Consider the following 23,076-nt stretch of genomic DNA (forward strand, 5'->3'; position numbering starts at 1 on the left):
CACGTCCGTACCCTGGTTATACACACTGCATCTAAAACATGTGAGGAGGTAAATGATGTCTGGGGGTGTGAGCGATCACTGCGCTCGCATCACAGCAGTTATAATATATACAGATGTGCTGCGACCTTTGTTTACAATCTATTGGTGCGACTCGCATGAGTGACGGTCTCTTTTGAGCTGCTGCTATCTAGTGTCTCACCCAACCTTATGACCTCTCCCGAAAGCTCCATGAGTCTTCCACATATTCATATCGGCTCCAGGATGTCTACAAATGAGATAAAATACTCTTGAAATCACAGCAAGGAGAGCAAATGAGCAAGAGAACAGATCGCGTAAAGGATAGTGAGGGCCATTTTCACAAGTAGTTAGAAATTTGCTTGCATGCGTAACATGTTTATGCACAGACTGTCGTCATATTTCTCCGATGTACAGCTCTTGGCCCTGCCAAAGCATTGGCGCTGTTGTTTTCTGCTACCCAGTTTCTTTTGACAATTTAATTTTGGTTTCCATGGAAACTAATTAGCACATGAAAATGGATTCGAGCTAATCCATAATGAAGGACCTGGTGTTTTTTTTAGCTTGCATTGAAGTCGTTGCAGTGGAGAAAGCTATCATCTGAATGCCACTGATGAACATGTGCTACGTTCACTCCGGCAGCATCGATCTCCTTTTGCCCATTATCCGTCCAGGGTTTCCTCCTGATCCCACACGGCTCTGATTTCATCTCCAGAGGCAAAATGAGCTCCTTAATACGAGCCTCCTCAGCGAGACCCTGTTTGACGGAGGCCACAGAAGCACTCTCCAGCCCGCTGTGAGAGCCAGAATCAGAGAAACAAGGTTGAAAAAAACACAGTGTCATGTGGCTCGTGACCTGTGTGATGCTGCTTTTTCACTGCTGCCTCTGCAGTTTGCCTGTTCTTTTTGTGCGTGTGGTGCTTGAGCCCAACCTCACTGCGCTTTTATCTTCTGCCTCTTGCTTTCAGAGCGCTTTTATCTCTGATGTTCACACACACAACATCATCTTCTACTGCCATCTAAGTGAGCAAGCTGAAAAGAAACAAAAGATCTCACTGATTAAAAAAATGACCTTGCATTAATGTGTCTGTTAAAGATGGCAAGCTAAAGAAATCCTTGCTAATGCTACTTTTTCACAGAAACGAGTTTCATTTTGAATTAAAAGTATGTAATTTTCACCACTAGAGGGTGCTTGTTCACAACAAACAAAGGCATAGTTTGATCATAGGACTTGTGGTCTTTACATCCTACAGGACTCCTCAGAAATAAGGATGATGGATGATTATTATTATGTAAATTTAAGGCAAGTCATTTCCTTCGGAGGGCATTTTCAGACCCCTCTTGGCCAGTTTGCTCGGGCACTCTGTCTGAATGGGGAAACATCAAATTCTCCAAAACTGTTTGCCAAGCTTACGATTACATTACATATTTGGAATCACCAGTGAAATTAAACTACAGCTGTCTCATAAGTTTTGTTTCTAAACGTTCAAATCAAACTAAATCAGCATATGTTCAGGTTGTCCAAGCTAATGCGCATGTGCACTTGAAAGGAACGAGATCGCGACACCAACCTCATTTATAGCCGTTCTACACATGATCATCCTCTGGATAATGCCTGTCTGATTGCGCTACTCTTCTGAGGTAATTCACAACTTGGTCTCGATGGCGAATCTCCTCCAGAAATGACAGAGACACTTTGTTTACAAGTTTGTGGGCGTTTGAGTAGTTGCTGTTGTCATGTGATGTGCGTTTGACAGGACTGACTTCTTATACAGATTACAAAACCAGAAAACTTTTGTTTTCAAGTGTAGTTGGTTCATTTAAAAGTGCAGATTTCAGGCTTTATGTGGATAGATTTCTCATGTCTGTGAAGTATTCGCTGAGATTCCGGTGCGTTTGTTTACCACAAAAACTGTCGTAAAAGCACGTCTGGTCCGGAGCCTCGGAGAATCGTCAGTCTGTAGTGGTCGATGACTGGCTCCTGAACTAGTAGACAGGGCTTCATTCGCCATATAGACCGTTACACTTTTCCCAATTCAAAACTATACGAGTGATAGTCTTGTGTATTCTGTAGTCTTTGGTATTATCATGGTAGTATGAAGCAGAGTACGGCTGGTAATCTGGAAAGGAGAAAAACCTGAAGCAATTGCTGATGAAAATTAAGCGCAACACAACACGAAAAAAGCTGAGCGTTTGTTATACTACAATCCACCATTTTTGTTTATTTATTAAGCTAAAAAAATGTGGATAAAGCAGAAAGTTGTGAAGTAACTTTATTTGCAAGTGCTGTAATCTAGCTTCTCCAACCATCACTTGATAAAAGAAAAAAAGTTGGAAATAAGTCATGATTTAGTTTTTTGGGGACCGATAGGATTGTTGGAAAAGGGGCATTGCTAACAAAATGAAAGATTGACAAATGGTTGAAGTCAAAGCTGAAATGAGAATCACCCTGCCCTAACGGACTTATAGCCCTGCCCTAAATGACTGATAGCCCCGCCCCAAAGGCATTCCATGTGACCAAAAGTGAAGAAAAGCAAGGGCAGAGATCAGGTTATGATATTTCCAACCCAGGCTCATTCTGAAAATGTACCTCCATATACATTTCTGGAGAGCACCAAATATATCCCAGGAGGTATGTTTTTCTGCAGTTTTTGTTTTCGCGAATTCGCTGTGTACTCTTTTTGAGATCTTAAATTTCTCTCGCGAGTGCCATTCGCGACTGCTGTTCTCACGTAAATTCACCAGAGGCCGCTGTCGACTGACTGATCGACTGACTGACCGATCAGCTGACCCACCCTTCTCCCTCCCTAATCCCAACCTATAGTGTTTTCAAAGGCACAGATTGACCAGCACCCACCCACTTCCCTAAACCCATCTGACAGTGTTTTTAAAAGCGATCCCGGAAAAGAAAAGCCCTTACCTGAGAAGATCTTTATTTATTTAAATGTTTATTTATTTTTTATTGGCTTTTGTTTTACCTGCTTTTCTGGAACCGTTTTTCACCAGACTCGAACCTCATCACAGTCAACTCCACTCCACGTCACAAGTCCGCCGGCGCACACGGCAAGCCACAGGATAAACTGGTAACAGCTGCAAAGTCATCCACATGGAGATAAGCTGTCAACTAGTAAGCGTGAAAAGGAACGACGTCATACTGCCTCGTAGTTGTTGTCTTAAAGATGAAATGCAGCCAGAAATATATATAGGACTACGCTTTCAGAATGAGCCTGTGTTGGATATTTGATTAAAGATTATGAGGGCAAATTAATGTTTAGAAAATAATGAAATGCACAGATACATCGATTATAACAAGCATTACTATATACATATGAAAATAAGAAGAGCAAATTTTGATTTCATGATGACTTCAATTGAAACTTCTCCAAGCACAGTTTGTGACTGCGGTATGAAACCGGCTAATAAATGCCTCTTCATTTGTGAAATAGTGATGAGGTGTCAAGCTGATGATAACAAGCAGCAGATAAGCTCTAGGCTTTCACTCTGCATGTGAATCAGGCTTCGTGAACAGCACAGCATCTCATTTTTTTGTGAAGAAAAGTGCTGGGAATTATGTATTGATGTAACCATAGTCTTTTGTGCGGTAGATGTTTTCCAAAGAAAGACACAGCTTTACAGGCCAAATAAAGGAGAGAAGTACTGCCAGTAGTTTCATTTACAAATCTAAAAACCAAATCCTAGACTAGAGTAAAGTGATGATTTATGGAAAGATTGTTGGGCGATGTTGCTTGGCTACTTTTCTATTGAGTATGGGCAATGAAATTGTATTTGTATTCGCTAATCACTGTAGTTGCCTTGTGCTTCACCTGGTTTCTCTTTGATGGAATCATTACTCAAAGTTGCCCGGCAACAATGCTCTAAAGGTTCCCCTGTGTGTGCATTATCACCTCTAGAAAATGTGAACGTAACCGCAAAGCAATAATAGGATGCATTTCCAAAAATCAACTCTAATTAAATTTCTGTGAGTTAACAACCCTTAATTGGATAACAACACCCCTGGGAAAAATGAATACAGGAAAAAAATGATCAAAAATCCCTCCATATACCATTAAATAGCTAATTTTTTGAAATAGCAGCCATTTCTTTGTGGTGTCCAAAATCATAGTGGATTTTCTGAAGTGTACTAATCCAATCTGTAAACCCACCGCTATAATGAGTGTACTATCACGCCCCATTCAAACGGGGCGTCAACTTCAACGCTTCCAATTCACTTTAAATGCGTTGTGGATCCGTCGGAGCGGCTTCAGTGGCGTTGCTCGCTGCAGAAGTTGGGACTTTCTCAACTTTTCATGCGCAGACGGACGTGTCAGCCAATTAGATCTCTGTTTGCAAATACACCAGCTCAGACAGTAGCTGATTGCTGACTAATTTCATCGGCTGACGCTGCTATGACGATCGCGTCAGCCCCAACTTCAGACACGCCCTCTGTAAAGCATTGACGCTGAAACCCTGTGTGAATGGGACGTCAATGTACACTGAATAGCTAGATGGCACCCACTGTGGAATCCTATTGGTATAAGTTTCTAAATTATTATATAATTGATAATTTAACATTTGTATATATGACAGAATTCTAACTATTTTCATTGCGATTTTTTTCAATCGCTAAGTACAAATCTAATCTGTTTGAGGGATTTATCAACCTAAAAAACACAAACAAAACAGCCTCCATTTAGTGCACTACACTCCTTTAAGTGGACTATATCAGTGGACTAATGTAGGGAATGGTAAATGAGGGTATATGGCGAATAAATATACAAGAGATTATGAGGAACTAAACAAGACACAGGTGTGCATCATTATCAGTAACAATGGAAACTAACTAGCCAGAACAAATAAAACAGGAACAGCATACAGGGAAATTGAAATAAAATTCAGATCAAAAATAAAAAGCTTTTAATTAATGTGTACATGACGGTTTTTCAGTCCGATTGTGGTTGAATGTAATTGTTGCCAGTGTTTTTCTTTTACAGTAGTTTTGTATTTTAATGTTTTAATTAGATTTATTTCAGAAATAAATTTTCTTTTTATAACTTTCTTGATTATTTTCTTATACCCAAGTAATAATTAGAGATGGGGCGACGCGGTGGCACAGTGGGTATCGCTATCGCCTCACAGCAAGAAGGTCGCTGGTTTGAGCCTCGGCTGGGTCAGTTGGCATGTCTGTGCATGTTCTCCCCGTGTTGGTGTGGTTTTCCTCCGGGTGCTCCGGTTTCCCCCACAGTTCAAAAGATGAGTGTGTATGGATGTTTCCCAGGATAAGTTGGCTGGATAAGTTGGCGGTTCATTCCGCTGTGGTGACCCCAGATTAATAAAGGGACTAAGCCGAAAAGAAAATGAATGAATGAATAATCAGAGATGAAGATTAACAATGTTAGTCAACTGCACCGAACTGCCTTTCTGTTGTTAACAAGAAAAAATAAGTGTGCTGTGCTTTTTGCGTTGCTAGGCAACCACTGAATCAGCTTTGTATTGTGAGCAAGTGTTGCTGTTTATATTGTTAAAATTGTAATAATTTAATAATATTGAGATACTATTGAGACTTTGACTACAGTTTATCAGTGTTCTTTCTGCAGTATCTTGTAATTATTCAGTAATTGCACATGGTTTATATGAGAAATGCGGTAAAAATTCCCTGCTGAAAAATTCAGCTTAAACCAGCCTAGGCTGGTTTTAGCTGGTTGACCAGCCTGGTTTTATAGAGGTTTTGGCCATTTACAGGCTGGTCTTAGCTGGTCAGGCTGGAAAATGACCAGCTAAATCCAGCGTGGCTGGGCTCCCAGCCTGGCTAGGCTGTTCAAACCGGTTTTAACTGGTCATCTCCTAGGCTGACCAGCTAAGACCAGGCTGGAAATGGTTGGAAACCAGCCTGGAAATGGCCAAAACCCCTCTAAAACCAGGCTGGTCGACCAGCTAAAACCAGCCAACCAGCTTAGGCTGGTTTAAGCTGCTTTTTTTCAGTAGGGTTTTACCTCGTTTTATGAAAATGATCCACATGCTAGCAGAAATAGAAGTAATTTTGATGGGGTCTGAGTGGTAGGAACATAAGAGAAAAAAATGTCACTTACAAATATAGCAATCATATCATGGCAATTCGTAACTTTTTTGATTTAGTGGCTAATTCGTATGAAATCATACAACTTCAATCATACAATTTAGTACGTTTTGCTCATCCCACAATCACGGTTGAGTTTAGGGGCAGGGTTTGGTGCCACGCCTCCTTTTAAAAATCATACATTTTCATACGAATTCGAACGAATTAGCCACTAAACTGACAAAACGTAAAATAGTTACGTTTCCTTGCGTGATCCGGCTGAATATACACAGCTAGTCATCAATATTTCATGCCTATAGCTGCGTCTCAAATGGCACACTATACACTATACACTATGCACTATGTACTTAAGCGCTTACACACTCAACAGCATAGTATATGTATGTAGTGTCGTCCCAAATAGAGCACTAATGTTTTTTTACTGAGCGGAAATTCAAGCCGTTTCCCTGATGACGTTTGACGGTTGCCAAATCAGTAAAATAAATGACCAAACTATCAAATAATGGCATTCACCATCGGGAGGCGCTATAATCACTTTCGCTGGAAAATTTAGCTTATACCATCCAAAATAAATAAGGTTATCCAACATGTGCGCCTGATAGCTCCGCCCCTTCCGCTACGTGAGCAAAGCTGCAGTCGTTGAGTGCCTGAAGTGTCCATCATTCCACACTTCATTTTACCGGCTAAATGAGTGCGGGTAAATCATCCAGGTAATTAAAGTGCACTTATTTTTAGAGTTTTCAGTGTGAACGCACTACTTACACTATTTATACTACAAAATGGCATAGAATAGTGCATAAGTATGCGATTTGGGACGCAGCTTATGTATTTTATCGGGTGAATTTATTATCCTATTGCGCATGGAAGGTTGACAAAAGTTGCTTTGTTATTAACCATTGCCGTCATCTGTAAATATTGAACCAGTGATTACAGGGATTGAACAGAATCAATAATTAAATATTGTATATAATTTCAGGCAGCTACATTTTCTGAGATTAGCTTGACTAGTTCAGCTCTTTCATACGTATGTAGCTTGTCACACTTTCAAACTTCTTCCTGAACACTGATGCAAGTGTTTTTAATCCCCAAACCTGCATAAAATGGGTTTATTCACACATACGCAGGCATAATCCCGCTCTCCTCAAAATAACAAATCCGTCTGAGTCAACATCTCTAATCCTGGCACTTCTTTCCCTCTCTCCTGCATTATATCAAGAGGTTTGGAATGGGGATGTTGCTGACAGCTGAGACAGAACAAATCCCAGCAGAGCGCAGGATAAGATTAGGACACTATCAGGTGGGCTTCATTTTATGTCCATGATGACAGGCAGTGGTCCAGTCGGTCCCTGTGGTGACCACAGAGAGGGCAAATCTGTATGTCTTGCAGCTGCTGCCTTGGTTTCCAGGGGTGACGTTATATACATTGTACACCTCCCAAAAGAGCTTGATGCACTTTCATTGGCTGAAGGGATGCATGAGTCATCATAGCCCTTTGTCTCTATTATCAAGCCTGCCGGGTTAGTTGAGTTCACCTGTCTGGAACAGGCTAATTAGTGACTATAGTCCCCTGTTTGCTCATCTGTTGTAGCATAGCGCTCTCTTATGATTGGACAGGATTGCTTTGTTAATACTCCGTAATTATGAGGTTGTTGAAGAACTTTAATGGAAGAGAGCTCTTTTGTGGATCAGAAAAGGTTGGGACAGTGTAAAAAACTAAAAAAAAAAAGAAAGTAGTGATTTCTAAATTTACTTTGACTTGTATTTCATTGCAGACAGCTCAACAAACATTATATAATGTGTTCCTCATGATTTTTATTTTATAATAAATCCAGAATATCTATTTTTTAAAAGAAAATATGACCATTATTTTTAATGACCACATCAATTTTTTTAATGAAAATTACAAGCCTCAAGATTCATTTTTTACAGTGTGCTTTTAAGAGAAGAAGCTACAAATGTGCACAATATACTGACACAGAGGAGACGAATCTGTTGAGTATAGTCATTATTTTAGATTTATCTGCACATTAAAAGATTCTCATAGTTTGATAATATTTCGATTGAACCACTGAAGGCAAATAGTCTGTTTTGAGGATGCTTTTCGGTACCTTTCTGGACTTATCAGGTACGAAACAAAAGCCTTGGTATACCTGAAGGATGACTGACGTATAGTATGTCTATAATATCTATTAAAGATTTAAGGGGAAAGTGTTTTAATATGAACTGGAATGAAATTATACATTTAACTGAGTATTTTGATCATAAACAAGTCATAATATAACAAAGACCACAACATTTTATATCCCTTTAACGCCTGTAAAATCTAGACTTTAACAAGCACCCAGATCATTTTCAGCTTCCAAAGACTCACAATTTAATTAAGGCTCTGTTCTTTTGTAGTGCGAGACCTTGGAGAGGAAAATAGGACACCCATGTTTTCATCTTGTAAATAATGTCACGCTATTAGGCTAAGCATACATCTCTGTGGTTACGTGTCACTTCCCATTAGTGTGTAGTGTGGGATGTTGTGTGCGTGTGTGTGTTTAGTCTTAAATCAAGTGGCAGTAGCCATCGAGTTGCATTTCAACCAAGGACTAAGGTTTCTGAATTATTTATGTATTTATTTTATTCGTATGTGTGTTCTACTAAAGGAGAAGTCTTTATATCTTTCGCTGGCCTGTGGGTAATTTTAATATAAGCCGCACATTTGTATTTTGGGGTGAAATATCCCTTTAGATGTCATAGCATTATTGTTTTCCACACACTTGGACAGTTATTTAACTAAACTGAAATGCTAAATAGGAATTAGTTCTACAATATGGCAACATGGTGGCTCAGTGGTTAGCACTGTTGCCTCACAGCAAGAAGGTCACTGGTTCGAGTCCCGGCTGGACCAGTTGGTATTTCAGTGTGGAGTTTGCATGTTCTCCGCATATTGGCATGGGCTTCTTCCGAGTGCTCTGGTTTCCCCCACAGTCCAAACAAGTGCGCTATTGGTGAATTGGATGAACTAAATTGGCCGTAGTGTATGAGTGTGTGTGCGTGTGTGAATATGATTGTATAGGGTTGAGGCCGGAAAGTCAGAATAGTCGGCGGTTCATTCCGCTGGGAAGCCCAAGGAAAATTAATGAAGTTAATATATTTAGTCAGTTTGATCCATGTAAAGTGAGATGACTAGAAAAAATCATTCGATTCAGCGAATAAATTTAAGGCAGCAAGAATATTTTTAAAGTGTTTGAGCATGAGAATGAACTTCCTGAATGCTGCACAGTAATCACCGTAAACCATGTATTTTATTTGATTTAATTTTTAGTGTTAATATTTACTACAATAATAAGCTATGATATTGTCATTTGACTAAATAGCATTGCATTTTTACTTCTCTGACTATCCGTCGACTAATTATTTTGGCAGTTTAATCCAATAGTGTGTCAATAAACAGATGTTAAGCATCATGGTTGATTGCATCTGGTCATTTATCATCTTAAAGGTCAGGTCAAACTCCCACTGTATCTATTTAGTAAAAGTACATGCACTATAGAGGAATTGAATTATTAAACTGGCTGTAGTATGAGTGTGTGTGTGTGAGTGTATTAGTGTTTCCCAGTACTGTGTAAAACATATGCTGGAATAGTTTGGGGTTCATTTGGCTGTGGTGACCTCTGAAATAAAGATAAGCTGAAGGAAAACGAAAGAATAAACTCAATATTTTTATATATTTATATATATAATATTAATATAATGTCAGTGTTATTATGTAAAACAATAATAAGCTATGATATTTTCATTTGACTGGATAGCATTGCATTTTTTACTTCACTTACTATCCATCAACTAATTAGTTTGATCCAATATAGCGTGTCAATAAACAGATGTTAAAATCATGGCTGATTACATCTGGTCATTTATCATCTTAAAGGTCAAGTCAAACTCCCACTGAAGTCCATTTGGTACAATTACTGTAGGATATGGGTGGTACAGTGGCTCAGTGGTTAGCACTGTTGCTAACCACTGCTGCCTCACAGCAGGAAGGACACTGATTTGAGTCCCGGCTGGGCCAGTTGGCATTTCTGTATGGAGTTTGCATGTTCTCCCCGTGTTGGTGTGGGTTTCCTCCGTGTGCTCCGCTTTCCCCCACAGTCCAAAGACATGCGCTATAGGTGAATTGAGTACGCTGAATTGTTCATAGTGTATGAGTGTGTGTGTGAAAGTTTGTATGGATGTTTCCCAGTTCTGGGTTGCTGCTGGAAGGGTATCAGCTGCGTTAAACATATGCTGGAATAGTTGGTGGTTCATTCCACTGAAATGGAGACTAAGGCTACGTTCACACTGCAGCCAAATGTGGACCGAATCAGATTTTTTTGCCCACATGTGTTTCCGGTAATGACAGTGTGAACAGCAGGGAATCTGATCTTTTCAGTTCAGATTTGAGCCACTTTCATATGTACTCTTAAATCAGGCACAGATCGATGTTTTGCAAAGCGACCACAGTGTAAACGGGTATGTAAGATTTAATGTGACTTTTACATAACCTTTGAGCAACATGCGTCATCATTCTGTGCTGCAAACATCCTCTACTCCTCAACAGCATAGAATGGCACACAGGGCAATTACTTTACCACAGAAAGCTGGTTGTTCATTTTGAAAAGAAAATTGAAGGCAAAACTGGTGCTTGTTTGCCAATCTGGTTAACGATTGGGGCACGGGTTGATCGCGAAGCTGAAGAGCAGCTGGGAGTGTTGTGGATAGGGGATCTGTCCGCAAAGGAGGGGGCACTTTCAGTTTAAGGGGAACTTTCTCTCCGAGAGTCTGCGGCTGCTCATTAACCATTGATGAGTTCACTACACCGGTGGTCAGACTAACGCGCACCGCAAGTGTCATAAATCACAACTGATCAATCACAAGTGACTTATTTTAGGTTTCAAATGGCAAAATACACACTAGTAGTAGCAGAACAACCCTTTACAGTTGATGAAGTACACCACGGTTGTCTGTAAAAATGGCAATAATCATATTAAGCATGATCTGACAGCCTGCTTCGTACATGTAAGAATGGGTTTTAAACCACAGCGGTTCTAACTGTAGTTCTGCCGAATGACTAAAAAGTTATTAGTATTGATGGTAAAACACTGTACATTTGTAGTCAAACCATTCTTCTGCAAACTAATACCAAAGATGGAAATAAGGGCAGTATTAATAGCTATAAATGTGGGAGAGCGTTGATATTATGGTTGATATTATGTGATTGTATTGTATTGCAATATGGAGCAACTAAGTGTTGATGTTAAATCAAAAGTAATTCACAAATACATGATAATGAAATGATTTAATGACAATAAATCTCTATGGTTACAACTGAATTAATTACAAAATAACTGTATAAAATGATTAAATATGCAATGATACAACATATGATATAAATTGTACCCAGGTTAAATGTTAAATTAAAGTTACCAGAGGTAGAAGGAGATACACAGGGGGAGGGAGAGAGAGAGACGAAGAGAGCAGGCCCAGAAGTTAGCCTGATTGCAGTAGAGTCAGAGAAGATAGACTCCAGAGGAGGAGAAGAGCAGAGCAGAGCAGGAAAGCACAGAGACAGAAAAGACAGGCCAGGAAAAGAGACAGAGCCAACGTTTACCAGCTATTTTGTCTCTTTCTTGACCGTGTGACTAAAGCCCAAATACTGAGACATTCAAACTGACCAATCAACATGTGACATCGTAAAACCCCACAAAAAGTCCACATGCCAGGCTCTGATCTTATCAGTATCTGCCTATGGAGTCAGTATGGACCTTCTTGAGTTAAAAAGACAATGTTTTGTCATATAAACAAATGCATATGGTTATTAAGCCTCTTACATACAGTTTACACATTGTGTGCATAATTAGACATTATGTGCTGTCCGTAACTACTTTTACACATGCGAGTCAGTTTAGGACCAGGATCTGTTCACACTGCAAATCTGATATTGGCCACATTTATAAGGGCAGTGTGAACAGCCATGCAAATAATATCAGATCTGAGAAAAAAATCTGATTTGAGCACTAAGCCTTGCAGTGTAAATGTAGTCGAAAGAAAATTAATGAAATTGAATGAAAATGATTAAAAATATACCACTAATGCATAACTTTTTTCTCTTTTTTGTAGTCATTTTATTCAACCTACACTCTAAAAAATATCCGTAAATTAGCAGTTTTAGTATTACTCGTATTTTGTGATTCATGTTTTTACTTGTGTGGATAGATGTTGTATATTACACCAGTGTTTCCCAACCCTGTTCCTGGAGGCACACCAACAGTTCATGTTTTGGATGTCTCCCTCATCTGACCCATTAACCTCAGGTTTTAGAGTCTCTTCTAATGCAGAGTTTCCCAACCCTGTCCCTGAAGGCACGCTAACAGTACACATTTTCATCCTCTCCCTAATCAAACACACCAGAAACAACTCATCAGAACATTAGAAGAGACTCCAAAACCTGAAGTTAATGGGTCAGATGAGGGAGACATCCAAAACATGAACTGTTGGTGTGCCTCCAGGAACAGGGTTGGGAAACACTGCATTACACTACAAAAAAACTTGTAATAAACTGGCAGTATATATTCTCTATATATTATTTCTTATACATTATATTATTTCAAACCACTGAAATGTCAATAAAAGTCATTGTATTAATCTGTAGAGTTGAATTTTCAACATCAAAAGTCGACAGAGCTGAGATCAACGTCCATATATGCACTTCACAACGGTAAATAAACATAAAACTCTTGTATATCACAATATACGGATCTTTTTTACAGTGCACTTGCATGTTTATCATTTTTAATGATCAGTTAGAAATGTATTGACTTTGTTTCAATCAATAGTTTTTTTTTTTTCTTGCACCTTTTACGTGAGATTTTACACTGTGCGGTTAACGCAGCAGAAACAGACGTGAGTCTGTGATCTCACACTGTGACTCAGACGGGAAGCTTGTTTTCATCTCTCTAACTGTGCTGAAAGAGACCATCCCCCCTTCACTGGGATTCTCAAGCTAAAAAGAGGCAGATGCTGAAATATTTGTGTCTCTCTGAGCATCTCTTTTATTCCTCACCATAGTGACAGGGAGATCTGCTGCTGGGTAACGTTCCCGGTTCAGGAGCATGATGATTATTTGCTTGTTAAACCATATGTTTGACATTGCAGCAGCCATAAACACCTGGCTATTAGTAAATGTGCATGTAAAGCCTGAGAAAACAAACATTGAACGTTTTATTGATTTTTAATTTGAATTGATATTGATAAGCAAAGACATTTTTCACATCATATACAGTTGAAGTCAAAATTAGACAGAACCAGACATGAACCAGTGCAAGGCGACAACACAGTTGGGTTTTGTCAGCTCTTGTTGTTTTCCATTATGTATCACTTTCATTTTGGGTTTTTTCGTTGTAATTGGGTCTATTTAATCTATTATATAATGTTTCATCATCAAAATAAATATGTAAATACATAAATATATTAAAAATATAGAATTGTTGACATTTTCTAATTTGTAATTTTTATTTTTTTGCAATATCTTGTTTGAATTTAAATGTATTATCTTTCTATACCTAAAGACGCTTGGTGAACTAAGCCTTATGTTGATGAATATAACTGTTAAATAAAACTGTTTTGTTTTAATGCACCAAAAATGATGGTCTATATTCACTGAGGAATGGATAACAGGGTCCCCGCGGGGTCTTACAATGTCTTAAATTTCAAAAACAAAATTTTAGGCCTTAAAAAAATCTTAAATTCAATAAAATATTGTCTTGTAGGTCTTACATCATTTTAAACAGGTTTTCCTCTGTCCGAGTAAGGCTGGCCAAACGGGTCGACAACCATCCAATCACCAACAATCCATCTCAATAAATAATTTTTTTATATTTAAGTTTTTTTTTTATTGCAAAGAGAGACAATTTACAATAGCTGTTCGACATTTTTAACAGCAATTTCTCAATTCAATTCCCTCATCAGGGAAAGAAAACTAAAAACAATTACACAATTCCTTATGATAATAACAGAGCGACATGTCACTTTGCATGATACATTATACTCAATCAGTTTGGACCAAAAGGCAACAAATGTATATTTTTGATTATTTATGTCATTGTGTCCATAATAAACTTTTAACAATGTTAAACTTGTCATTAAAACAAAGAAACATGTTGAAAAAAGTGTATACAACTAGAGCAGTGGTAGGGAACCTATGGCTCTCGAGCCACATGAGGCTCTTTGACCAAAATATATGTGGCTCTCCAGCTGAAAAGCTATGTGGCTCTCCAGCTGTTGTCCTTCAATATTATTTTACCGTTTGAAAAACTATAACCATCACTAAAACAATAAAATAAAAGTATAAAAGTATAAAATAAAAAATTAACAATAAAAGGACGTTTCGACCAATGTGCGCTTTTACACAATGTGGATAAACTTGAATTGCGACACCAATAAAGGGCAAACAACCTACGTTTCTATGGTAACTTAAATTCAAAGAACATTCATGAGTGGTGATGGTGAAAATAAAAAGACAATAAATTGTTATTTCTTCTTTCATGGACTTGCTCAACATGTGATGCTTCATATTTGTTTATTTTTGAGTTGTTCATGGACATAAATTTAGTTTTTTTTTAAAACCTGTATTATTTATAGTGATATAATAATAATAATAATAATAATATAGTATTAGTAGTAATACTATAATATTTTTAGTAATTTATAGTAATACAGTAGCAAACAGGGGCGGACTGGGAAAGCATTTTCCACCTGGCCAAAGTTACAGGCAGTTAGGCCACATCTGATGCGATCTACAAAGTGAAGAAGCGGGGGGCGGGGGTTGGGTAGTTGTGCACGGCAGGTCAGAGTCATGCTGCCAGGCCACATCTAATGCGATCTAGAAAGTGAATAGCGGGGTTGGGGGGGGGGGGGTGCTGGAGTGGGGAGTTGTGTGCGACAGGCCAGAGTCAAGGTGGCAGGCCAGATTGACTGCCAGGCCACCGGGAAATGTCTCGGTGCTCCCTATGGCCAGTCCGCCCCTGGTAGTGAACGCATGTTTAAAGAGGCATTTTGAGATGTACAGTTGAAGTCAGAATTATTCGCCCTTTGTATTTTTTTTTTTTCATTTTTAAATATATCCCAAGTGATGTTTAACAGGGCAAGGAAATTTTCACAGTATGTCTGATAATATTTTTCTTCTTTCAAAAAATGGCTCTTTGCTGAAAAAAGGTTCCCGACCCCTGAACTAGGGTTTTCTTGTGTTGACACATTAAAAAATGTCGCTAAGAAATAATTACATTAGATTTTTTTTTTTGTGCCAACCAACCGGGCCATTAGATATAATCATTAGTGTTTAGCCTTGTGTAAGTCTAAAATTTAATTCATAATGGTCTTGAAAGGGTCTTTAAAAGTCTTAAATTTGACTTGATTAAACCTGCAGAAACCCTGGATAAAAATATTCATTTTTAAAAGGGGCTGCACTCATTTATGCTGAGCACTGTATATATATATATTCTGTAATCATTCATTTATTTGTATATATTCATTATATTTTATATATATATTTTATCTCTATTATCTATATTGAAATTTAAAACGTATATCTGTATTTATATATAAAAGGATTTCTAATACAATTAAACACCTTTGTTTTTAATTCTGATAGTAAATAGCCAAGAGCATGGAGTGATCAATCATAGCATTGACAACGAAACATAGCCTGATTGTTAGCTTAATTTAACCTACTTTCATGCAACTGAGTCAAGGCTAAATCCAGCCAGGATATCTTCAAAATCCCAGCTTAATCCCTTATCTTCCTTTTGTGCAATACCTCTCTGGCCTAGTGCTTCTCCAGATAACTATCTGGGCCAGATTTGTGCCAAATGATTTTTGCTATCTGGCCAGTTACAGCCCTGATCAGTTTAGCCACTGTATTTCCAGCTGAATTCGGTCTGGATCCATACTAAAATAGTGAAATGGATGTAACCATAACACGTATTTGACTGTTTGAAAACCCATAGTCAACCCCTGCTAAATCATGGAGGGGGCTGATCCAAATGCCAGTCATAAAGGTGCACATTAGGGACAAAACACAGTATATTTATCACTGCTGAAACTCCGATTGACTGCTTGTAATCATCTGACAGGTTGCACTGAATGGGATGATATTTCTATATCTCCGAGGTCATTGCTGAGAGAAGAATCCAGCAGGCATTGGGGCATGAATCATTGCACTCTTCCTCGCAGGACATGCACCGTGGATACTCTTTGCTGACAAACATCCTGCTTTATTACTGTGACAGACTGAAGAAGGAGATATGGGCCCGTCTGCCCCTGGTGTGTGACCTAGTTTGATGTCTGACTGTTCTTTTACTCTATGCATCGCTAAAGTGGGTACAACTTATTGTTAGTTGGATTGTTACACAACTCCAGGACAAATCAAGAATCAGGATGAGGATAGCATTAGGGTGGATATCACGGGAGCTGTGCAGATAAGGACATCCAGTGATCCTTTTACTGAGATGTGTTTTTAATTGATCAATACACAAGTTCACAGTGCTCGATTCGATCACCTTTAACAATATCCAGATGTAGTTGAAAACGCATTTGGTCTGATTGCTTTCATAGTTTAAACGCTCATGAGGCTGAATACATTCAGACAGCCAAAAAAGTGGTCAAACATCACAAAGAGCAGGGGTGTCCACACTCGGTCCTGGAGGGCCCATGTCCTGAAGAGTTTAGCTCCAACCCTAATCAAACACACCTGAACCAGTTAATCAAGCTCTTACTAGGTACACTAGAAACTTCCAGGCAGGTGTGTTAAAGCAAGTTGGAGCTAAAGTCAGCAGCCCTCCAGGACCGACTTTTGACACCCCTGACAAAGAGGATAAAAAAACATGTAAAAGGCACAATGGTCTCTTAGTATACTCTACATAAACTCATGTGAGTAGTAAAGGTGGAAGAAATCCCTGTTTATTCACTCCGCCACCTTTAATTCTTGCCGACAATGGGAATTGAACCTAAGACTTTCAGGATTCTACCACTTCGGTCTTGTTAATTCTTGTTTTTGTGGCAGAATTCAGACGCTAGTCCTGTCTTGTCTTATATGTCGTGCTCGGCTTGAGTTTTCTCGGTACTTGTCCTGTTTTGGTCTGTGTCTCTTGTCGTTGTTGTGAACTCACGTTCTCGAGTGAGCTGCATGTTCGTGGCCCCAGAGGAGGCTCAGTTCGCCCATCCTCGCTTGCTCTCGTCTTCGTCTTGTCTGCAGCGTACGGTTTCATTCTCAGCGTCTCAGTCTAGTTGGTTTCAGTTTCGGATGGCGATGAGATGAAACATGCACGTTGCATGTGTCAGTGCATGGTAAAGTGTTTTCATTTATCGTGTGCTTGTGTCTTGCATTCTGTTTATGTTGGTGTTGTCTAAGCACGTGGCTCAGTGTTTACATTGTGGAAAAGATCTAACCCAGGCTCATTATGGATACGTACCTGTATATAAATTTCTGGTGAGCTCGAAATGTGTAACAAGTGGTGGTACTTTTGCAGTTTTTGTTTTCGTAAATCCACCAGAGGCTGCTATGTACGCTTTTGCAGATCTCAAATTTCTCTCACAAGTGCCATTCGCGCGTGCTGTTATCGTGTAAATCCACCAGAGGCCGCTGTCCACTGACTGACCAACCGACTGACCGATCGCCCCTACCCACCGTTTTCCCTAAACCCAACCGATAGTGTTTTAAAAAGCACAGATTGACCAGCGCCCACCCGCTTTCATAAACCCAACCCCAACAGTGATTTCAAAAGCAATCCAGAAAAAGAAAAGCCCTCAAGATCGCCTGATTTTTACCACATTGTTAGATTTCACCACATTCTAACCCTGTTATTTACTTGTTTATATTATTTTTTGGCTTTCGTTTTACCTGTTTTCTGGAACTGTTCTTCGTCGGACTCGAACCCCATCGTCATGGTCAACTCCTCTCTGAGTCTTAAGTCCGCCAACGTACGTGGCAAGCCACTGGGCAAACTGGTAATAGCGAAAAAGCTGTCTAGACGGAGGTAAGCGGTCATCTGGTAGTGCGAAAAGAAGTTGTCAGTGGCATCATACCGCTCCGTAGCGTTCGTTTTAAAAACAAAATGCGGCCATAGGTACCTCTGGCTCCAGAAATGTAGACTGGGTGTAACGCCACGCCAGCAGAGGAAGCCCTCACCCGAGGACTGACTCAACTCCGCTTCCTCTGCAGTCACTTTCTGTTTGGTGCACGTATCAGCGAGGATTCAGACACTGTTACTTTGCAAAGTATTGCCAGTTTACCTGCCTTACTGAGCGTTGTTCCATGTGACTTTCCTGACTACTTTCATGTGTATGACCTGCGCTGTTTATTTCACGAGCGTTCCTTGGTTTTGCCCTATTGCTCTGTTTTGGACTGTTTATTATTGTCTTGACCCATTGCCTGCCTTATTACTTATGTCTGTTGGATTCCCACTGTGTATGTTGAAAGATTTGGACTGCTCATCTGGTATTGACACTCTGCCTGCTTTCACGTTTATGTCTCTGTGCAAGCCTTTCAATGAATGCAAAAACTTCCGCAAATGGATTCTAACATTGCCTCAGAGTCAACGTTACAAGGGGTTTGTTTTCACAATGGGCCTGTGTTGACTATATTGATTTATTCTTGTGAATTAGATGGTAAAACGTGTGTGTGGTGTGTGTGTGTTTGATACCACCAAGCAAACTGTGCATTATGCAGCGGATTCTCTTCAAAATACCAGCATCCATTATTGAGAAGATTTTTGACCGTGGATGCAAAAGCTCATTTAATCCTCCGGAGCATCTCAGTGTGTTCCAGTTTACACTTTGAACGTCCTTTAGTGTGTAATGCTGCTATTTGAGCATGAAAATAAAAATCAATCACTGCTTCTGAACTCTTTAAATGCCTTGACTGTAGTTCATATCTAAATTTGTGTTCAGAAGATGAATGAAAGTCTCGGGGGGGTTGGAACGTCATGAGGATAAGCCAGTACATGGAAGCTAACTGACTGCACTGGAATAGCAAGCTGTCGGCATTGAGTCTCCAGAATGGGTTTGTTAGTGTTTAAAGGAGTGTGAGCGTTTATCTTGTACTTTTAGTGCGGGTCAACTTGTGGAAGAGAAAAGGAAATTACTTTTTCGTTCAAAGCCTCAGCATGTGTTAACATTCCCCAGAGATGTCACTACATCTCTCTCCAGGTAATTCAGATCTGTAGATCAATTACCCTTTGTCTCAGAGGAGACGATGAGGTCGGCTTACTGTCCGTCACAGCCACACAAATGCAAACCGATGACCTGGAATCAGTTTTTAAGCCTCTTGTTTTCCATTTGCGCATATATATGTGCACAAATGTGTGTGTGTATGTATGTGTGCATTACATTTAGTGTTCCGATTAGGGCTGTGCGATATGGGCAAAAAAAAAGATTTTCTTGAAACATTGCAATTTCGATTTTAATTACAATTTTGACACACACACACAGATGTTCTACAGTGTGAATCTAAAACATATTTCCAAAGGAAAATAATTAGATCTTTATCAAAGACCTGTAACATGTCTCTAAAACAGACATGAGGCAAAACAATAAAAATCACCTAGTAAAGGTGTAACAAATTGTTTCTACAGACTTATGGCAAGACTTATGGTAAAACAAATACATAGACTACTGTGTGTGTGTGTGTGCCATCAAACATAAGTAGGCTCCGATGCTCTGTTTGACCACGTCAGAAGTAGTTGCGTGTGTAATGGATGTCCTTCTGCGTTGTGTTTGTTGGTGTTAATTAAAGGATCCATACAGCAATGTACTCCAACTGGAATTTATTATTGTATCATTCCTGTATCAAAAAGCATATGCAACAGACATCAGTCTAATAAACCTTCACAGCACAGCAATGTCTGTTGATCAGTACACAATTTTTAAACTCATTTGCTCTCGTTTTTCAAGGAAAATGCAGAAATGCTACATAAACTTTCTCAAAAATAACTATAAAACCGTCAACCCGATTTAATTGAATCTCTAAATCACATTTTACATATAACATACAATTTATATGTAACGAAAAAAAGAAACAAAATAATAAAATAGACAAATACAGACTTTAATTTGAATTAGCCATTGTGCTCATTAAACTTGACTTATATGACGCGTTTCACACTCAATTAGGATCAAATTATGTTTCCCTCACAATAATGATACATTATTCAACCTTATTGAAAACACTGAATAATCTAAACATCCATATTAATGTAATAATATCAGTATTTATAAGAGGAGCTGAAAAACGCACCTGTCTGTTGGACGCCATCTCACAAAGTGAGCGCGCACCGGAAACTACGTCAGCTGTCATCTCGCGCCTATGCGATCATACTCACTTATAAATACCTATATTATTTTTCATATGGATGTAAAGAGAACACTATCAAAACTTTGAACATTGAAACATGAATAACGAAATATATTGAAGGAAAATGAAAGTAATTATTTGTTCGTCTTGTCCATTTCCTTTAAATCGCCCTTCAAAATAAAATACCCTTCCGATAATAAAAAGGGAGCCAACAATCTAGTGCAACAACACACACACGCCACACGTGTACTTTTGTACGTGTCCAAAATTGTCTTTTTTGCCATTAATAGATAATAGACCTCTTTGTGACACTGCCATGATCTAGGCCATTCACATATTCCGTCTTTTATACGCACAAAATAACACACACGTTTGTTATTTCTAAAAGAGGCGCCCGGCTTGCGTGCATATTGGGAGTGACCTGGGCGTGTATTCTAGGCACACCCAGTTGAAAACATCTCTACTTTTTAGAATGCTGTTAGCTCACCGCGAGTCATGTAATGAGAACTTAGCGATCAGCTTCATACTTTGAATAAAAAATACACATTTCAGTAGACTAATTACCTCAGAACACCAATACACCCAGTGCTTTTTAATTTACTCCATAAATAAAATTTGTATCGGAACTGCAGCAATGTTTCTTGGTTTGTTTTCCTCTGAGAAAGCAATTGATTGTCGTCGGGCAATTACAAAGGAGCGCAAGCGCAAAGTGCTTTAAAAGCTGAATGAAGCGATGGGATCATGCTTTCCACACACTTTTAGATGCGATATGTGACTTACAGGTCTTATAGATTACCTAATTCTGCGATACATTAGCCTTCCTGTTTGCAAAGTAATCCCACACCACAGATGTTGATTGTTTTTGGCACTAAGTCCTCCTGTGCTGAACTCAGCGTTTATACAGGCTATTCAGTCTCCTCTGTTTAGGTACGGTACGTTATGATTGGTTCAAATAGTATACTGCGGAAAATCAAGCAGTAAGGCGATTTAGAAATATCACGATTTCGATACTATTTCAATTATTCGCACAGCCCGAGTTCCGATGGAATTTCTGTATTATTATGGAATTTTAAATAAACATTTTTATAATCTCATTTGTACATTTTAGCACAATTTGCTCATCAATAGCGGTTGGGTTTAAGGGCGGGGTTTGGTGCCACGCCTCCTTTTGAAAATCTTACATTGTCGTATGACTAAACTTTGTATGAATTAGCCACTAAACTGAAAAAATGTAAAACAGTTACATTTCCTGGTGAGATCAGGCTGACAGAGATTAGGACTTAGAGAATTGTATATATTTTTGTGAAGTCATGGAGTATCAGGGATGTTTGTTGATCATTTATGAAAAATTGCCTCCAATTTATACAAAATGGCTGATGTTGCAGCAAATGTTCTCAAAATGTACGTCAGAATTTACAGCGTTTCTTGTGTTGCTTTGCTTTAAAAATCTTAGATCTTCATAACTTTTTTTTTTAATAATTATTTTTTAGGGGTTTTCACCTTTAATGAGAGGGCAGTGGAGATTAACAGACAGTAAAGTGTGGGGAGCAGAGAGAGGGGAAGGATCGGCAAATGACCTCGAGTAGGGAATCGAACTCAGGTCGCCGCGAGCACCTGGGTGCTATATGTCGACGTACTAACCACTAGGCTATTGGTGCCGACTTAATGACTTCTTAAACTCATTTTACACTATAATTTATATAAAGACAACATTGAGAGAAGGCAGCAAGGTGGCGCAATTGACTCACAGCAAGAAGGTCGCTGGTTTGAGCCCCGGCTGTGTCAGTTGGCATTTCTGTTTGCATGTTCTCCCCATGTTGGCATGGGTGCTCCGGGTGCTCCGGTTTCCCCCACAGTCCAAAGACATGCGTTACAGATGAATTGAATAAGCTAAATTTGCCCTAGTGTATGTGAGTGTGTGCAAGAGTGTATGAGTGTTTCCCAGTGTTGGGTTGCGACGGAAAGGGCATCCGCTGCGTAAAACATACGCTGATACAGGGACACTGGAGCGTTTCAAAGTCATGTTGATCGTAGCTTTAAAACGCTTCAGTGTCCCTGCATCTGTGGTTACACTCAGTAAACAGCGGTGAGTTCGGTGAACTGATGACCTTCACGGCCAATCACAGTCATTTCTGTTGAGCATGTGAACACTTTGGCAAATCAGCGCTGTTTAAGAGCATGCTCATCAGCGATCAAATCTTAGCAGGAAATGGACGTTTTTATAATTTTAATATCGACTGTTACCAAATTCCAGTATCGGGACCACCCTAGTAGAAACACTGTTTGCACATATATTTTTGGTTCCCCATTAGCCACTCACAGGATCACTTTGTCATTTTTTTTTATTTCCCCATACTGATTTGTATCCTGCACTATATGAATGACTCTCTCTGAGATAACATATTGACAATATCGAGCTATCACATACAATCTCAACAAATTTCGATATGAGTGATAGTAATTCCCTCAGCTGGTTTGAGCCTAATAATAAATGCATAAAGACTTTATCTACATTTCATAAATCACATTTCTCTCCTGACCAGCTTGCTGAAGCTCATCGTTTCTGCCAAAGCGTCAGATTCTGAGCAGCTCGTGATGGATTTCTATTTGAGTC

Source organism: Danio aesculapii, chromosome 24 (genome assembly GCF_903798145.1).
Source record: "Danio aesculapii chromosome 24, fDanAes4.1, whole genome shotgun sequence".
Taxonomy (NCBI): Eukaryota; Metazoa; Chordata; class Actinopteri; order Cypriniformes; family Danionidae; genus Danio; species Danio aesculapii.